This window comes from Tyto alba, unplaced genomic scaffold (assembly GCF_018691265.1).
Source record: "Tyto alba isolate M040663 unplaced genomic scaffold, T.alba_DEE_v4.0 Super-Scaffold_7, whole genome shotgun sequence".
Taxonomy (NCBI): Eukaryota; Metazoa; Chordata; class Aves; order Strigiformes; family Tytonidae; genus Tyto; species Tyto alba.
The window spans coordinates 28,050,200-28,069,795 of NW_024881328.1; the positions used below are offsets into that span (position 1 = coordinate 28,050,200).

General features: G+C 35.2%; 1 protein-coding gene across 6 annotated transcripts in view; it reads right to left on the reverse strand.

The window, feature by feature from the left end:
• The window catches only part of PDE1A (phosphodiesterase 1A), a 227,886-nt gene that overhangs the window by 173,495 nt on the left and 34,795 nt on the right, over positions 1 to 19,596 (reverse strand). For 5 of the 6 annotated variants that reach the window (XM_033010956.2, XM_033010954.2, XM_033010955.2 and 2 more), the window contains 2 exons: positions 7,627 to 7,810; positions 6,711 to 6,757 (listed from right to left, as the gene is read on the reverse strand). The exons of the other annotated variant lie outside the window; for it this stretch is intronic. The gene's annotated coding sequence lies outside the window, so the exon portion shown is untranslated. The remainder of the gene's footprint in view (positions 1 to 6,710; positions 6,758 to 7,626; positions 7,811 to 19,596) is intronic. 6 annotated transcript variants of the gene reach the window in all.

The following is a 19,596-nucleotide window of genomic DNA, read 5'->3' on the forward strand; positions in this document are numbered from 1 at the left end:
TCAGTTCTATTTTCTGTGCTGCCACAGCTGCTTTCTGTGAAGTAACTTAATTTGTTATCAGAAAGACTAAGTTCATGCAATTTTATTTTTTTTAATAACTAGTGGTTAGCAAAAGTGTCATATGTATGATAGCTTCCAACATTGATGGGTTCATCAATCAGATTATTTACATGACTTTTAATAAAAGATGAATAAAAGATAGACAGTAAGCCTAGAAAAAGAGGTGCAGTGTTTCTATTCTAATGTAATAGCCAGTTTTATCAACTATCATATGGTGATGCAGCTATTTTGTTGGGGTTTGTTGTTTTGTTTTAAAGATGACTGTACATTAGGATATGGAAAATATTTACTATATAGTCATGGAAAATGGAGGAAAATATGACATGTAGTAAGTCATATTTTAACAACATCAACATTCATTATAGGTTCCAATAGACATGAAAAAATTTTTGCAGTTCACACATAACATCTTAAGTCTGGTATAAGATCTTAAATAATACAAGTTTTTATTTCAAACTACAAAATTTTTCACTAAATGCAGCCCATTTGAGGATTTACTGGATTTCCTCACAACTATATACAGTCCTCAAAAATTTGAAGGAAAGATGCTATTTGACAAAAATCAAACAAACAAACAAACAAAAACCAAACAAAAAAAAACCAACCAAACAAACAAAAACCCCCAAACCTAGTTTAAAACTTTCTGGTACCCAAATGTAATTTAATGTACTTTGATTGTTTATAAAAGTGGTCCAAGTAATTTATAACATTTACATTATCTCAGTAAACTTAATGACATTAGCTTGTATTTATACAAGCATAAAGCAGTTCATTTAGCTTTTGTATAGAGCAAAACTTTGGTGAGTCCATACTGATTTTAACAAATCTGTAAACTAAGGTGTTCTGCTTTGGACCTCTGCTTGAGAAAGTGCTAATGTAACTCAGACAGTTCCACTCTTTCCATAAGGTCTGATTCAGCTCTCACTGAGATTTTTCTGGCCCAGGAAACTTTTGTTTGTGAGGTAGTTGTGCATACCAGCATTGACACAAAAAGGCAACTGATAGAAAAACTGCAGAAGAGAGGCCACACAACAACACAGTCCTTTGCACTGGGTGGTCCTTTACAAATGGGTCTTAGGGTAGTAAGTCCCTTAGGGCTGCTGCACTATGACACATCTGGCCTCTATGTCACAGAGCAGGAATTTTACACAACAGGAAATATGTCCTGTGATCCTGTTTTTAAAGGTATTAAGTTTTGACAGATAGAACAGAAAGAATGTGCTCCAGTCATTAATCTTAAACTTTTAATATCAGCATGACTTGAGCTTTAACTCTAAAATTCTTGCATACATTTACACTCAATGGTCATAGCTCAAGTTTAAACTGAAGCACCTGTCAGAAAATTACTGAGATCACTAAAATGCTGGATATAGCCAGAATAATATTTTTCCTTTTGTTCATTAAAACAGTCCAGTTTCTGTAATATGAGGACTAGAAAGACCTTTGATTTGATTACTGCATGCCAATATCCTGTCTGCAAAACCAGCCAACATTACATATCTAGAGAACAAATATGAAATTAGGTAAGCATAAAATTAGCCTTCTCCAGTATCTTCCCAAACTAGGGAATTTTGAGCCAGAGATTACATTTGATATCATGTCCCATGGCCCCTGCTAGATTTATTCCATATGAATTTGCCTAAAGTTTTCTCGGAATCCCTTATTCATTATTCTCCACAACATCCTGAGGCAATTCATCCTACACTTCAATAACCCATTATGGAAAACATACCGTCATTTGTTTGTTTTAAGTGTACCAGATGCTAATTCTATGTGATCTCCCTAAATTCTTTCATTAGAGGAACATTAGATAATTATTTCCTGTTCATGTTCTCCAAATCATTTATAGTTTCATACTATTCACATGTAAATGACATGGATTTACAGTGGCATAATATTTTATGTTTTATTCTCAGTTCTCCTGCTAAGAATTAGAAACTTTTCAAGTGTCTTTTAACAGCTGCTGAGCCCTGAGCTGGGATTTTGAAGTAAGAATCAAAATGATATCAAAATCACTTTCTTGAGTAATATTACAGAGGCCATTACTCTGTGTGTATAGTTCAAGATTGTTTTTTTTTTCCCTCCCTATGTTAAGGATTCTTCATTTATCCACAAATTGTCTAACATTCAAATCGTTTATATTTGTCAGAAAACATAACATTGCTTTCTTTGCTCATTTTTAGCAAGGAAAAAAAAAAGCTATCAATTACTTCTAGTACACTCTTCTAATTCAGTCTTTTCAGCATTCCATCACATGGATTTTGTTTCATTTTACATTCTAACAAACCTTCACAGAACGTGAATTACATATTGTATCTGATCCTCAAATTAGGAAAACCTTGATCAGTCCCTGTAACCTGTCTCAAACTGGTATCAGCTTATTATTGCAGTATTAGAATTTAGCTCTATTCCTGAATTCCGATCAATTATTATAGAGGCTAAACTCTGAATCATTGATGCATTATTCAGAGCAGTTTAGAAATTATGCTTTTCTATAGTTATACAACTAAGTTTTTAACGAAAGACTGTAATTCATAGAGAAACATAAATTTACTTTGCAAAAACACTAGATATATTAGAAAAAGTTTTAACTGTGTTCTCTGAAAATAGAAGTATAGTGAATGTAACCGAAGCTAAACAATGCAGTTCTATGAAAAAATGCTGACTTGGGAGATTTTTACAGGAGGAGGCCTAAACCTATCAAATTACAAACTTCTCCCTTTCTGTCAATGGTATTGGTATTTTAAAATTACACAGGTCAGGAGTGAGACTGTCACTGGGACAACTGCAAGCAGATTACCAGTCCTCATGATGTTTCAAAAGATAGGTATCCGAGGTGGCTCTGTTTGGTGACACAGTACCCTAACCATTGACACTGTCCATCACAACCCAGCTGGATAAAGCATTATTCCTTCTCCCATTCAACAGACGAGCAAAACAGTTCTCTACAAACCCTGCTTTCCACTTATTACAGAAGAAGATCTTACAGTCAGGGGTAAGAAGGTATACACTGCCATCCCACTCCCAGGGAAAACAGACCACTCCTGGGGTCAAAATTTGACCTGCAGAAGAGAACAAAATAAAACAGGAAAAGAAGCACCCCCTGTGCAGATGTCCAACAGCAGACAATTCCGACTTCTGGTAACTAAGCAGTGCTAAAATCTTGCTGAAGTGTTGTGCAAATTGTGTGGTCAGAGTAAAATTTCCTCACTGTGAACTTAACCTTTCTATAGCGTCTTTGCAAATCAGTTAAAACTTGACTGAATTATGTGACTAATTAGTTCCGAAGAGCAAAGAGCTTTTGAGGCTAGAGAGGCTGATCATTCAAGAGTGTTGCTAAAATTAGCAAAGGTTTACACAATTCTTATGTATCACATGAACATGTTTTTTAATATAGCTTCTCCTGTCTTTTGAAAGCCTTAATAAAGAAGACTAGAGAAATTAAGAGGTAGTGGATAACACAATTTCTAATACAGCTTTAAGATATACTCACCTTGTATAAAAAAGCAACTACTTTGTACAAAAAAGCAGCTAGAAGTTTTACAAGAACTTTGTACCTGGCTTTCTGAGTTTCATAAATAACTTGTGTCAGTGTGTGAAATCATATTAAACTATGAGGAAACCAGAAGGAAAACAGACAAACAAGCAGAAATATAACCTATCCAAGTGCTATGATCACTACACAAGACAAAAAGTAGGAGCACAAGTATAACAACAGGACATGACAGAACATATTTAGACAACTGCAGGAATGACAAACCTATTCCCCCTGCCTTCTCTGATTGGTCTCCGCCAAGAAATTCTCATGCTATTGAGATAGTTACTAGCACTGGTGAAAGAGAGGTGCACACATAGGTGAAGATACTATCTGGAAAATGGGAAAAGAAGGGATGGTAAAGAAGATTCCCAAGTATTTTCTTTGGAAGGCATTAAAAAAAGATTAGAAAATAATTTTTATTTTTCCCTGGAAAGGCTTGTCCTGAGGTTTCTCCCAAGTCCCCAGGCCTCCTAGCAGACACTGGGAGTGAAGCAGTACTCGCTGTAGAGGGAGAAGGAGAAAGGGAAGAGATCACTTAACGAACTTGGACATAAGCAAGTCCATGAGACCTGTTAGAAGGCATCCAAAGGTGATGAAGGAGCCACACCAGGTTGCTATCTATCACATATTAAAGATCAAGGGAACTGGGGGAGCCCATAGAAGAGAAGGCTCAGGAGAGGCCGTATTGCCCTTTACAACTACCTAGTCAAAGGGTACAGAGGAGATCGAGCTAGACTCTACTCAGAAGTGCATGTTTACAGGACAAGAGGCAAGCAGAAACATGAGAAATTCTGGTATTTGGGGGGAAAATTACCATGAGAAATTCCAATATTTTGAAAATAATTTTCACCATGAGGGTGATTAAGTACTAGAAAATGTTGCCCCAAGGGGCTGTAGAATTGCCATCCTAGGGGGTGTTCAAGGCTCAGCTTGACAAGTCCCCGAGTGCCTTGATGATGTTTGACTACGTGACCTCCAGAGGTCCCTTCCAGCTCAAACTGGGGCTCTATGATTCTAACATAGAGCAAAGTACTGCCACCATGATAAAGTTGTATTAGCAGAGCTGTGCTTTGCACTGCAGTAACTTGGGACTTTTCATTTCCAATTACTTGAAAGTTCTTTTAAAGAAGTACTTGAAATCTGAACACTTCACATAGTTTCCAGTAGCAGGATATAGTTGATATAATTTACCTGCAGAATTCATTGCTGCAGGATGCAATTGATTTAATTATGTTATTAAGACTTTTAGCAGATTAAGTATAGATAATAAAGACAACTGCTATTAATGTAACATAGGATACAAATAAAAAGGCTAGCAATTTTCAGGCTTTAGTCAGACCATAAGCATATCACCAGATGGAACAAAACCAAAATTATCTTGTTACAATAATACAAAATCCTGGCCAGGTACATCTAACACACAATACTATCAGAGGTGGAAAATTGAATTATTTACCTATTTTCCTACATGTTATATACTGTTTTCACTATTAAGTATTTGAAGAACTAATTAGTGTATTTGATTTTTGAAGATAAGTAACAGACAATACTGCATACCAGTAATTATTTCTCTGTCTTTCTCTTTACTCATTCCTCCAAAATATAAAAGAACAATTATGACAGTATGCAAAAGACAGACGAAATATTGATTTTTTTACTACTTACAAATTATTGTTGAAACAAATGCATCTGTTAAGTCCATGGTTTTGAATACAAAGGTACTACAAAATAGATTTAAAATTTAATATTCAATAACCCAAAGTATAACAGTTCATTCGGCCCAAAGGCTAAAAACATTAAAAGGCCAAAGCCTGGAAGAATTATCTCTTTTGTTTTAAAAACACTTTTAAAATGAAGAGACCTTAGCAAATTTAATCTGCTATAGCTGACATCATTTCTGGGCATCAATTCAAATTCCAAATTTAATTTCAGTGAAGCTTCAGTAAAAGTAATGCCTTCTGCAGATTCAGACCCATCTGACTGACATTATCTACTGATGACAATAAAAAGTAACTTAACCAAATATGGTTTCTGTAAACAGATCTTAAAATTAAGGATAGATGAAATATACGTTAAACTGGCTTGGGACAACATTCCATTGAATGTTGCTTACTATTAGCATGGTTTATGCACTTCCAAGTATGTATCAGCACAGACTTTAGACTTCTGAATGCATTTTTTCTTTTAGACAGACATATTCTTTGTCACAATTTGATGACTTTTGATATACTGTTACAGCAAAAATGTACTTACTTCTGAAGAGAGATGTATGGTATGGTGAGCAAAGGACAGAATAGAGAAAAGGAAAATTCAAATTGGGGAAAACCTCTGTGATGGGCCTAGCTCCATGACATTTAGCAAGATTTCAGATTTGTGACAATGGTAAAAGGAAGATTAAAAGTAATTTTATTTATTTTACTTTTTATGGTAGATATCAAAGTGTACTTAGCTCATCCCTAGTATTGACTGCAAAACTGGCATGAAATTGCATGAGTTGAAGCTTTCTTGGGAAATTTTTAGATTCCAACTTTGCTCAGAAAAATTATCTGAAAGTACATTTGGCAGAGCCTTCTATAATCTCACAAAAGACCACATTGGAATTTGCTGGGGATTGACAGAGCTCCAAGCACATATATTTGCATATGCAAAAACATTACTTGCATGAAAAAAAACGCATTTGTTCATACAGACTGATATTTAGCCAAATAAATTAAATACTAACTTACATAACAGCTCATTAATCCTCATTAGTGTGCATTTGTATAGCTCCTAGGATTTCTGTTTGCAAGTATCTGAGAGGGTAAATACTTTTCAATTGCAACAAAACATACACATACTCTATTCTACTTATTTTTAAAAAAATTACAGCTTTTAAAAACAAGCCCACAAAGGTGCCAAGCACATCCTATTAAAACCCTTCTCCCTTCCCTTCTCATTTCCTCAACTCCTTCCCTCATAAGAACACATGTTAAAGAAGTAATTATACCCCAAAGTAAAATTTACATAAAGATAAAGGTAAAATCTATACCCAGGAGCTTTTTCAGAAAGTTTTTTCTACCCCTTAGACTAGAAGGCTAGAGAACATGCAAAAAAAAAAACTTTGCTAACTCACTCAGAACTTCAGGTTATTCAATATGTTCATGGCCTTTGGGCTGATCACTGAAAAAAGAAAGTGCTCATCAGTGAAAAATCTACTTACGTATGTTTCCTTAGTTTTACATTCCTAATCCTTAAATACCTTCAAATTAAATTTCTGTTTGTAAGAATACCACAGCTGACTTTAGACTACAAAGTGGTATTTTAGAAAAAAAATCTGAAAAATACAATAATAGATACATTCCCTTTTTGGACTGTAAGTATGCCCCCAAAATTCCGTGTTAACAAAGTTGTTGAACTTAGTTAAAATGAGTACTGGGAAGGCAAACACAGCTCTTACTTGTTTTAATAGAATAAATATCATCTTTCAACACTGACCCACACAACTACTAGCAGATAAAAACACTTCTTTCCACATTGCAACCACTTCCTAACTAACATGGAGCTTCTATTTTTATAAATTTTTTATTCCCCACTACCTTTCTTCAGTCTCTATTGGTCACTTCTTAATAAAGAAAAGGGGATAAACTTCCTTCAACTGTGACCTTTGCCAACAGCAGTAGTAATTTGGGTGGGGCTTCTTGTTTGTCTGTGGGGTGGTAGGTTTTGGGGGGGGGGGGGGTTGGAAGGAGGAGGAGAAGAAAAAGAAAAAAAACCATACATGGTTTTAGATAACCTCAGGAAATCATGAAAGTTAGGAAGTTCCAGATGATAGCTGAGATTGAGTTTCAAAAGCAAGCCCGATCTGCTTGGTCAGAGCTATTTAAATTGGGTTACAGTGTTTGCTGAAGGCAAATAAAGCCCAGAAATTCTTCTTCCAAATTATTTTTTTTAGACAACAAAGCCCAACCATATCAGACATGAAACAACTGATTTCCTTTAAAAGTTGTGGGTTTAGAGTTGTAAGGATTTTAAAAGATGATAGCACCTACCTTTTAAAAGTTTGCCAAATAGGGATTTCTTGGCAGCTGGAGGCATGAAGAGCAGTGTTTTCTTACATAAGGAAAGGCAGGGGCAGCGCCAAGGGGATACAATGGTAGGCCATAAATGGAGAAGTTAACCAAGGCCATTATGGGTAACTTCACCCCATCTGTAATTTACTGCTTGTTTGTGCATCTGTAAGACACAGTTCAGGACACCGAGTGAATATAACTACATCCTTTTAAACCCTTTTCTAATGCTTTTTCATATCACTCATTGTAGGTGAAAGTTTATTATTCTAATCTGAATCTTTATGAATGTGAAATACTCGGTATCCCATAGCTTACATAAAGCTCAGGCAAATATAGGAGATTATAGCATGTGATAAAAGGTCTGTATTTCTGGCACAAAATAATGCAGAAGAAATGATGGCCAGCTTTCACTGTATAGCCCTATGCAGTAAACTAACATCAGGCCAAGGCACCAGGGGCTGCGCAAAATTATGCTTGGCACTGGTGTAAGTTTCAAACAAATGTGGCCTTTTATAACTAACAAATATTTTGTTCTGTGGAATCAATTTAGTCCAGAATCTCTGATTATTCCTATTCTCCACATACTTTTAATAGCAAGTATCTGGTGGAGTAAACGAAATATTTTTGCTAGAAATTTAAAAAATATACAGTAACTCAAGTTTCTCATAATCTCTCCATATTTTCCAGAGCAGCTCTTTGTTTCATTTTGTGTACAAGGTTTCAGCTATTTGGATGAAGACAGCAGCTTAGAAGGATCTTTTGAAATGCACCAAAAACAACAGGGGAAAAAACTCTGTAAGGTTTATGTTCAACATTCTTGCTGCAAATTCAGTGTAAGTAAAAACAGACCTAATCCAAAGTCAGTGTAAACCCATGGCATCCCAAAGGATGACACAAAATATTTACAGACATGCTGTAGAGCTCAAATTGAAAAGAAACAAAGGGAAAATAAACGGACAATGGCAAAGAAAACAAACAACAGGAGACAAAACCAAAACACTCATCACTCTGATCACACTAACGCAGTGACAATTTTTTACCCATAATCTGCTCACTGTCAGGCAGTTTGTAAGTGTTTTCAAAAATCCCAGAAATAACATGGAGTTTAAGTCTAAAAAGAATTCCCCAATGAAGAATTTATGATCTCTAAATAAAGTTTCTAATCAAACGGCATTTTTTTAAAAGCATGAACAGCATCAAGAATAATAATGAATTTACAAGACTGCCATTTGCATTTTATCTTACTCTTCCTTTCATTTTTGTCCTTCTCATATAGGTACATTTAGGACTTAATTACGCAGAAAACACAGTTATTCGGTCCCAAGTCAAGAATCCATTTGCTGAACAAAAAGTGTAAACAGGAGAATAAATGTGAAAAACAATATTTTGGATTTTTAATGAACTGATAAACAAAAAATATTGGATATTTGCATAAATTACACACCGAATTTTAGAAAAGCAAATAATAAAAACTGTAACTGTGGCCCTACTTCAAAGTATTTGAGACAGAGTATAGTTCAAAATACAGTGCTATCCATTTGAAGATGTTTATGCAGACAAGTGTCTGCTTATAGTTTGCACTGCAGACCTGCTAACTCAGCAAGGCAGCTTTGCCTGCAGCGGATGTTGCAGGGTAGTTTTTCAGCGAGCTGTGAGCAGGCTGCTGCTCTGGTAGGGACAGCCACCAGCCACTGCTGCACGGATGGCGCACAGTGACAGGGAAGTGGGCTTGAACACATCACCCTGACACTACGTGCTGGAGGCATCCAGTACTTCTGCTCGTTTTTCTGAGGCTATGAAGGATCTTTGTGTTCAACCTACAATGCAATCAGAGCCATTTGTCAGGGGGTGCAGCTGCTGGCCACTACAGAAATAAAAAAAGGAAGTAAGAAAGAGAACTAATCATCCCAGTAGCATTTTAGTGATTGTTCATTGTCATATCATTGTAACAATATCACTAGTATTATTATTACTCATCTAATTAATATGTTGTAAAATTAGAAAGTAGAAATTCTTCAGAGTTAGCTGATTTGGTTTTGGATTTGTTGTTTAAATCTGAAGGAGCTATATTTTCAATGGGGCAAGTCAGCCCCTTCACGTGCCACTTTATGAACCTGGTTCTCCTTGATCATTAAGCATTCAAGGACAGTTGCAAGGATTTCACAGAAATACTAGCATGGGTGCATAATTATATAGTGCACTCGCTTGAGGCTGGGTTCTCTGTGACAGACATTGTACATGGGAGTGAACCTGACACTGACTTAGAAGTTTCTTCTATTAGTATGGAATGACAAAAAAAAAAAAAAAAAATTAAATTTTGTGATACAGTTTATGTAGCATCTACATCCTGCTTTCTAAAATTACTATTTTATTAAAAAACATTTCAAATGTTTATGTTAATTCAAGCCATAGCAATCTGGATCCTTAGCTAAACCTTTGATCATGAGAATTACTGATTAAAACCCACTGATTTTAGGTATCAATGAAGATGCTTTATACTTCTCAAAACTATTAAAATTGGGCCTATACTTCTGCTTTTTTGGTGGTTTGTTTTTTTTTTTTTTATATATATATACAGAAAAAAAGGTCACCCTGTTGCTGTCACACAGAATTTAAAACTGGGAACGAACAGAGACATGAGAAGAATCCTCAAAACTGAATTACAGTAAAGCATGGAATATATTCAATGTATCTTTATCCTAAAGAAGACCTTTAAGATTCAAAGATATTATATGAAATGCATTCTAGCATAGCAATGGGACATTGATATCCAAGTTTATTTTAACTGCAGACTTGTCAGTCTTTCCATCTTCCTTATCTGCAGTCTCATTTACATGAATGAATACAGTCTCCATGTTTTCCAACTACTAATATTGCAATACAAAAGTTCCATAAACTTAGCCTTTTCAACATCAAATGCATCATATTCAGAATGTTCTTAGATGTAAGTTCTCCCTTATTTAGTCTTCAGTGAAGATCACAGATGGAGATAACATTTGCTCAAACTTCATTACAGAGCAGACTATGGAGCACTGTTCATTTTGCCTTAAAATGTGTAGCTTTTAAAAGAGGTTCCAGTGGTTAAAACTAAAAGAGGTTTATTTTTCTTTTAAATGCATCTTGGAAGTTCAATGAATATGCAGACCGAAATCCTAAAATACTTTACAACAGTTGCAACTAAATTTATACGTGCGATCATCTATGAGCACTTGAAAGTTGTAATGTAATTCTGACTTGTTAACACAAATATACTGCTGAGGTTTAATGAGGGTAGAAATTTAATACTCATTTGACAGTTGAAAAGTGAGCAAACTAATGCACCTACTAAGTGATGAAACAATTCTGTAAGAAATGACAGAGAGGGAAGGGAAATCAGCCGTGTGCTATTTTGTTTCTACATAGTACACAGAAACGTGACTTGAACTGTCCCTGCTATAACAATAAAACTGCAAGGTAAAGCGAAAATGAACCTCTCTTCCAAACAAAATACTAGATTATTTTTTTTCTGCTAGCAAAAGTACTTTGGTAACATTTTAATACTATGCCAGAAAAGCAATCTGACAAAAGAAAATATGTTCTGAAGTCATAAACAGCTGCACACAGCAAAACTCAAGCAAGGTAGCACAAACCATAAAGTATGTCCTAAATTAAAGTCATTTGTATATTCCACATTCTCTCACAGCTACCTGCAGAAAACTCCCTGTATTAAAAATAAAGAATGAAATGGCTAATGTTGTATTTTAAAGGACATGCATTTAACAGGGCACTAGTGTTTCAAGGTTTGATTATGCATTGTTTTTTGAATCATCACCTATTTATTTGAATTGGTGCAAGATATAGCCTTCTGTAAATACAAACCCAAAGTCACTGTTACAAATTGCTTGCATTCAGTCAGGTCATCCCAACACAGCCCACTCATAATCAGTAAAAATTTCATTTTCATGCTTTTGCTATGTTGTACACAAAGGCATGTTCTTTTTAATTACATTTTTTATTGTGATGCATAGCATAGAATGGTAATACTTATTAATTTCAGCTGGTTTATTCTATCACACAGCCATTCAAGCCACTCTTATACGTCAGAAAAAAATCATTCAGGTACACAGAAACATGGGCATGAGGATACCTGTGAGGATGCTACACCTGTGAGGAGAATTTAAAAGAAATACATGGGATACTTTCTGTATCCACTCATACTTGAGGGACCATGAAAGAGTATTACCCTTTTTATTTTCAATAACATTCTGAAATATTAAAGGAAAATGTTTTTGTAAGTAAACTGTGATTTTGTAACTGCACTGTCTCCACAGACACTAAACATTCAAATAAAATTCCAAGTTTAACAATTCTTTATTCTTATGTTTTTGTATTCCTGTATCTATCTTCCACTGATAAAAAGATGCTTTTTGAAGTAGGTGCACTGTTCTCCTTTCCAAATCACAGATCAGATTTATTAATTTAACAGATTTATTAATGACATTTAAATAAAATGTCACATAACATAGTTTACTCTGGATTATGTGAATACAAAAGGAAATATACTCAAGGTTCAAATGAAGGGGAGTTTCCTTTTCATTTAGAGCAGTATTATGAATAAGAACTACCAAGAAAAAAATGCTTTTTTTTTAAAAAAAATTGTGCCTTTCCTGAAGTATGGCTTTTGCAGATTAAGATTCAGTATCTTTTACCAGTATCACACTATACAATTATACACTATTATATCACACTACAATTATACACAATTATAAACTATTCTAATACAGATGTAGATACATATACACACTGGGAAGCTTTTGAAATAATTTGTTTAATAGATGTGATATCCTAAGACTATGTTCTGACTATTTTTTTATAAAACTTCCTTTATACTCACTGAAACAGAAACCTGAACTGGAAACTCTGAATTGCTGTGATTCCTTTTTTGAAAGGAATAGAGTAATTTACACATACTATACTGCGTTAAATTGGACATATCTACTAGATTTAAATAAAGTACTATTTTATTTGCAGTTGTTTTCATTTATATACTGATGTAACTTTTTGTAGAACCTAAGTAATATTCTGGTCTCTGTCCAAACTTTGTTACAGAAACACCATTAATTTAGAGGGAGCCTTTTTAAGAGTCTCCTCAAATATTTCATAATTTTCATTTTCACATGTTATCAGTGATGCCATCTTCTCAATGAAATTGGTTTAATAATAGGAATACTGGAATAAAACGTTGCTGTAAGTGCACCAGCCTGAGTATTTGGAGACAAAGGGTCTATTTTTGTCACAGGTTGCCTGTACGACCTTGCCTAACTTTCTTAGTATCCCCAAGCCTAAGACTTCCTTTAAGTAAGCAAAAGCAAAGCATGTGTCCCCCATCATAAGTTTGCTGGTGTAATATTTATCATTTTCATCTATACTTTGACATGTTTCTTAAAGAGGGAGAGGGGAAATCAGGATGCCAAAACAAAACAAAACAGAGCATTTTTGCAGCTATCTGGTATGTATTATATCTGAAGGGTTTGTTGTTGTTATTGTTCTGCTTTTTGGGGGTTGAGGATTTTTTGGGGGCATGGAGTTTGTTTTTTGGAGGGTTTGTGTTAGTTTGTTTTTTTTAATAATTCTCAGTGCTAGAAATCTAAAGACTATGACAGGATTGTTCACCAAGTTTTTCCAAGTACCCATCTCATTGAAATTCAATCTGTGTCCCTCCAAGAGAATCCCATTGCAAAATCAATCCAAAATTGTCTGGAACATCCAGGCACATTTGCAGACATTTGACTTTCCAAACTGCACACACAGTATAGCTCACAATGATGATCTGGAAACACTCCTGTAAACTCTTATCATATCTGGAAGTATATGGAAACAAACCAAAACAAAACCAAAAAATCTTTCTCACAGAAAAACTCTGCTGTATCATCCACTAAGGAGCACTTTGCTGCTTATGGCTAGATAAAACACAGTGTAGCCCTTCATAAACACTTCTGCAGATGATGTTATATTGCTTTGTATTGCCTCTGCATGAATGTTTTCCAAACTCAGCTGCCCACAAATTCTAGAAAAATACTTCACTGATGAAATATTTCAATCCATGTAAACAATTCTTTTGAAATGTAGTGAAAAGGTGTAAATTCAGCTAGAACTACTGCAATATACTTGGATTCCTCACTGAGCTCAGTTTCTTTTCAAAAAAAATAAACATTCATAGTCCATCAATGCAATAATAGTTTTAAAATATCTGAAGTTTTATGTCTTACATGGGCCTTTAAAAAGGATTAAAACATTCACAGGCTTAAGCATGTATGTTTTGGCAGTTATTGTTTCAATTATATTGCATTATATCTTAAAAATATTATGCATCTTAGATAAATCTTCAGATATATCTTAAATATTTTTTGTTGTCTGCCTGTTCATTTATTTTAGTTTTCTGTGTTACATAATTTTTTCTTTTTCTGTCTTTCTGTTCTCTACTAATTGATTCACTGCTGTTACAAGCAGGTCTAGGCCAGGACAGATTAAGGGCACCAAACCTCTAAGGAAACATTCAGATTCTGGTTACAAGATGGACCCACGCAAAAGCTCCCAAGGTTGACTCTCACTAGTAGTGTTTTACTTCTAGAAGTTTCTTTTCCCCTAGAACACAGAGTACAGGCAAGAAGTACGAGTTTTAAATGAAAATTGAACTTTGCAATCAATCTAAATGGGACACAATTACAGCAGAGCTCCTGCAGCAACTCTCCTGCTGTCAGCAAAGGCTGGTTTCACAAGGAGCACGGGGGGCTCTGCTGCCACACAGCTCTTGCACCTCATTTCAAATTTCATCATACTCAAATGACTTTACTGGCCGCTGAGGAACAGTATTTCACTTTAAAAAAAAAAAAAAAAAAAAGGAAAAAAAATTCTGTACCCTTCCACTCTTGCTACAAAGTATTATTCACTGTGCTTTGGGCTCCCTCCCACCAGAGCCTAAATAAACTTTTCCCCATTTTAGTATTGCGTGCCACCCGAGGCTGTCAGCTACAGCCGGATTACACAGTGTACATCCTGTAAAGCTCCGTTCTTTTGCCTTTACCCAAAACCTTTGGAAACTACTCTCAACACAGGATTTCTGATCTGTGTCCTGCTTAATGCTTACCACGGTAAGATACACTAGATGAGCTTTAGTTTATTCTTCCAATGTAAGCCTTTTCTTTAAGCAAAACAACGGGCAAGCCCTTTGGCCTAGTGTCGCATTAGAAACAGCTTACAATAAAGGACCTGAATTTAAAAATATGTTATAACAATATACTACTAACAAAACTGAATATTGATTTCTGACATTTTCTTCACTCACAATAATTTCTTAAAGAATATTCTTAATAAAACAGTGAAGATAGTAAAATAGAAAATCCACTTGCTCCCTCAGCTCCTTTCTTTTTTCTAAGAAAAAATGCCCTGTTCAGAGCTATCCTCCTGAGAGAGCTGGGTTTTTACTCCAGTCTACACACAGCTCTATTAATTACCTCGATAATAGATTGCAATAGGAGTACACATATAGAGCTGAGGGCATGAGGTCTCCTCTACGTGTGTCAAGGGGATTTACTCCAGAGAAGCTCTGATCTAGTCCCTTGGATCAACCACTGGAAAGTGGCTGGAAAGCACTGTGTGTGTTCCTGGAGGAAATATTACTTATCTTCACCCAAATGGGATGAAAGACATATTTGTAATATGAATGGAAGTGTGACAACTGAGGAAGATAATGACCTTCCATGTCCATCAACAGTATCAGAGAAGGTGAGTAAACTCAGCCACCTATTTTTACGTGTCATAGAAAGAATGAAGTTTCCTGTGTTTCCTGTGACAATGGAACATGACAACAGGTGCTCTGAGCATATCAAAGAATAAGTTCTAGGACTCAATGAGATGAGGAAAAACACATCTTTAAGGCTAGAATTTTTAATGCCAGGAGCCTTCCTAAAACTGTCATTTGTTGGCCAACACTTTTTAGCCAGAAAAATAAAATGGAAAAGAAAGAGAGAAGAATACATATATGCTTCCTTAACTCCTCAGCAAGAAACCAAGCAAGACAGTTCCACACAGAGGCTCTTCAAGGGAGCAAAAGCAGTGGCAAATTTTGTGCAAATACTGTTTATTATCCTCATGTAGCAATTTTAATTTATTTTAGAATTAATCTAGAGGTAATTCATCATTAATAATAATTATGATTTAAATCTTCTATTGGGACATCTCCTTAATTAGGATATGGAAATTCACAAAAGCATCAGGATCAAAAAAAAAAAAAAAAAAAGAAAAAAAGATGCAATGATTTGCATAAATATAATTTGCTAAAACAATTTTTGATTGGAATGCAGTTAATCTACATGCCACACATTGCTACACTCATTTTCACACCACCAATGTCCTGAGTTTTGCTCTGATGACAGCTGCTATGATTTTTAAGACCACCTAACTCTTTCCTTAAACATTCCTCAGACATAAAAAGCTATTTTCCACACTTTGTTTCCATAGATACAGTGATTTATTTTTTTTATTAATCAGAATGATAGCCTGCAAATTGCTAAGCAAACACATCATCAGCAAGCAGCTAATATTCCACACTGTGTCTGTTTAAACAGGGTCCCACTCTGATCACATTTAATTTTTGACAGCTAAGGCAGAATGGGATGGGACAATGTGATACTTTCTAAATAGAGATTCTGACACCATGGTTCAAGACAGAAATCTGGGTCAGTTACCACTTAATACCACAGTTGCAGACCATACTGAGAAAAGCAATCAATTGCTGCTTAGGGGAGAAAAAAATCCCTGTCAGGGAGACCAAATTAAAGAATCATTTCATCCAAGTATTTGCCTAAATTGAATTTTAATCCAAGAAACCTAAACAGACAGAGCAAACAGCAGAAGGGAAAGAGCTCTCTCAATCTATCAAGTTAAAGGGAACAACTCTGGAAACATGCATCCAAAGTAAAGGCTCCAGTGTCTTTTGCAGACAATCATTTGGAGGGTTTTGTGTCTGAACAGGACAGTGAAGCAAAACAGATGGGCTAATCGTTATTACTGGGCTAAAGTTGCTACATTAGCTTTCCGGGGCAGAGAAACCTGGACCCTACAACTGTAGCGTATACTTTGAAGTATCTGAAAAACTGTGAAGAAGTGGGAAGACTCAGAAGTATTCAGAACTCAGAGTTATTTTAAAATAAAAGATAATTTAAGATCATACCCACAAACATTCTCTCTCTCTCCTTTATCTTCTCCAAATAATTGAACTGCTTTAAAAGGAGAATGAGATTATCTCAAGAGTATTTGCAGCAATTGGAAAAAATTAAATAAAGCATGGTTCCATACCAAAAAGAGGGAAAAGTGTGTTGCAGAAACACAGTAATAAAACTGGTCCTCTCTGAGTAGTGTTCACATAAAACAAGTGTTTGACACTCATGCTAAGTGTCCAATATTGGAATATTCTGCAGTATAAAGCACAAATTTAAGGTGCAAACCCGATCAACTCTAACCAAGACAAAACAGTGATGTCATGGATAAAAAGTAATTCTGTGGGCTCATCTATGCCCATCTCATATTTATATAGTTATATTTATTGAATAAAGCAGCAGAATGTTGGACCTTCCAAAACAGACATATAACTAGGGAAGATCCTAAACGAAATTAAGCTTCATTTATGTTTGTGACAGAAATAATTTCCAGTTACTTGGTGTTGCTGTGGCTAATGTATCTGTCATGATGTTAGTCTGACAGTTGTTTTTATTTAAATTTCTCAAGCAAGTCCACCACCAGTGGGCAGATATTACTATGGCAACTCAGCACAATTAGAGAAACTGTTCTGAAGTTGTTAGGCAACACAATGCCATCAGCTCCTGATGTTGCTTAAGCTTAGTGTAGTTCATGCTGTCTGGAGTTATCTAATTAAGTACACCAAAAAAAGAGCACTCAGTTCTGAAAGTGATATGGAAACAAGCTTTGTGATAAAAAATAAAGAATGACAATATGGAGTGAAATGAAGAATAAAACAGAAAGGTGGCTCATTTTTTTCTTTTGCAAAACTCAGTAAAAAACAGAAAATGGGTTCAGTAGATTTCTAAAATGCAGGTATGTCATTCTTCATAAAATTTATATAACTAGGTGGAAAATCATATTGCAGAATTTTTTTTTAATTCTGCAAAAAAATTTTTTAAAAAAATTCACTTTAGAACACTGTTTCAGTTCATATGCCTGCAATAATTTTAATTTGGCCTTCATTGGTATATATAAAACAAATCTTAGTAGCTTTCCTGAGGATGAAAATTCTTAACAAAGTTTGAGGAGTGCAAATCATTATCAGAGCTGCCCCTCACTTTGGCTATCTAAAAGGTTAAGAATTGATGGCTACAGAGATAAGTGCTTTATCTCAGGCAGGGGACAGCTCCTGTAGAGAAGTACATTGCCAGAGCAAAGTGGACAAGTTAATGCTGCTGTTGCTGCCTGCCATGTGCTTGCTACATGGAAAATCAAACAAACAAACAAACAAAACAAAACTAAACTAAACTTCATTCTTTCTTCTTGGCATGATAGAGCAATAAATCTGAAGATAACTTTTAAAGCAAGGACTAATCAGTGAACTAGGCATTATTATTCAATGACTTACTGTTTCATCTGTCTTCCCTATAGTGAGCTGAGTATACACTTAGAGGTTTGGAGGGAAGACAGAGACGGCAATAATATCTTGGAGAAGTGTTCCTCTACATGCAAAAGGAAATCCCTACTGACAACATCCGGTTTATTGCTAATCATCAAAGGAAATGGAGAAGAGCTAACATCACAAAGAAAAAATTACTTGAAATGTGCAAGTGCAAAGGACTGAATTAAGACACTTTGCGGTTTTGTTGGGATCTTTTTAATCTACAGTTCCAGACATGCAAACAATTTTAAAATGCTGTGAGACACACCTGGTCAAAGTATCACAAGGAAACTTGTTTTGACACTTCTATTTAAATGTGGAGGGATTTCTCTGGGCCTAATACAGCAAAAAAAATACTGAGTGGTTTATACCCTGAAGGATCCTAGCACTACCCTTCTGCAGAAGTAAGCACAGAAGTAACAAGTGAAGAGAACTGCAGATGTACCTGCTTAACTCTTTGAAGTAAAAATTAGATCAGTTACAACAGTTTTAAGAGTTATCGCCTAGACTAGATGTAACTCACATATCAGAAGCCTTCTGCCCCCGACAGCTTGAGGACTGCAGCTCTCCAGTGCTGCTAGTTACTCATACTCCTCTGGCACCATTACTTGTAGTAACTTGTGTGACTTCACCCAAAATTTCAATGCAAAGCCCAGATGTCCCTGCCTGAACAGTTGGAGCTCTCTAACATTAGTATCTTGCCTGATAAACCTCCAGATTTCTCTGAGGAAAGTGACAATTTATTGGACATTTTCTGTTGCACTACTTGAAACACAGTAGCAGGTCAGGGAAAAAGTAATCATGAATCCAAAAATAAGTGTTATCTAATGTGAACATTATTTCAGGTTATAGATCCTGGATAGCATTCATTGAACTCTAGCTCAGCCCCACCTCACCTCTTCATTTCACATCCACTATCCTTTGGAGAATTGCCTACTGACATTTAAGTTTATATCCATTGCTCCACTCCTCCTTGCTAGGAAATAGTGATCTGCCTAGTCATTAGTAATGACAATTTAATTACTTCTTACCCAGAATCCTACCTGAATTCAGCAAAAACATGAACTTAGAAAACTTGGGGAGATATGGAAGGAGAAGAACTTCAGCTACCTTTCCCTTTAAGCAGAAAAATAACTTTTTAAAAAGTTATAAAAAAGTTTTTTAAAAGTTATGGAAGTTTAAATAAAATTCTTTTGAGCTAGAAAATGATCCAGAGTATAAATATCAATTAACTTATAAAGTCAGACTTCAACAAACTGTAAGGAAACATGTGGGAAGTTCTTTAATAT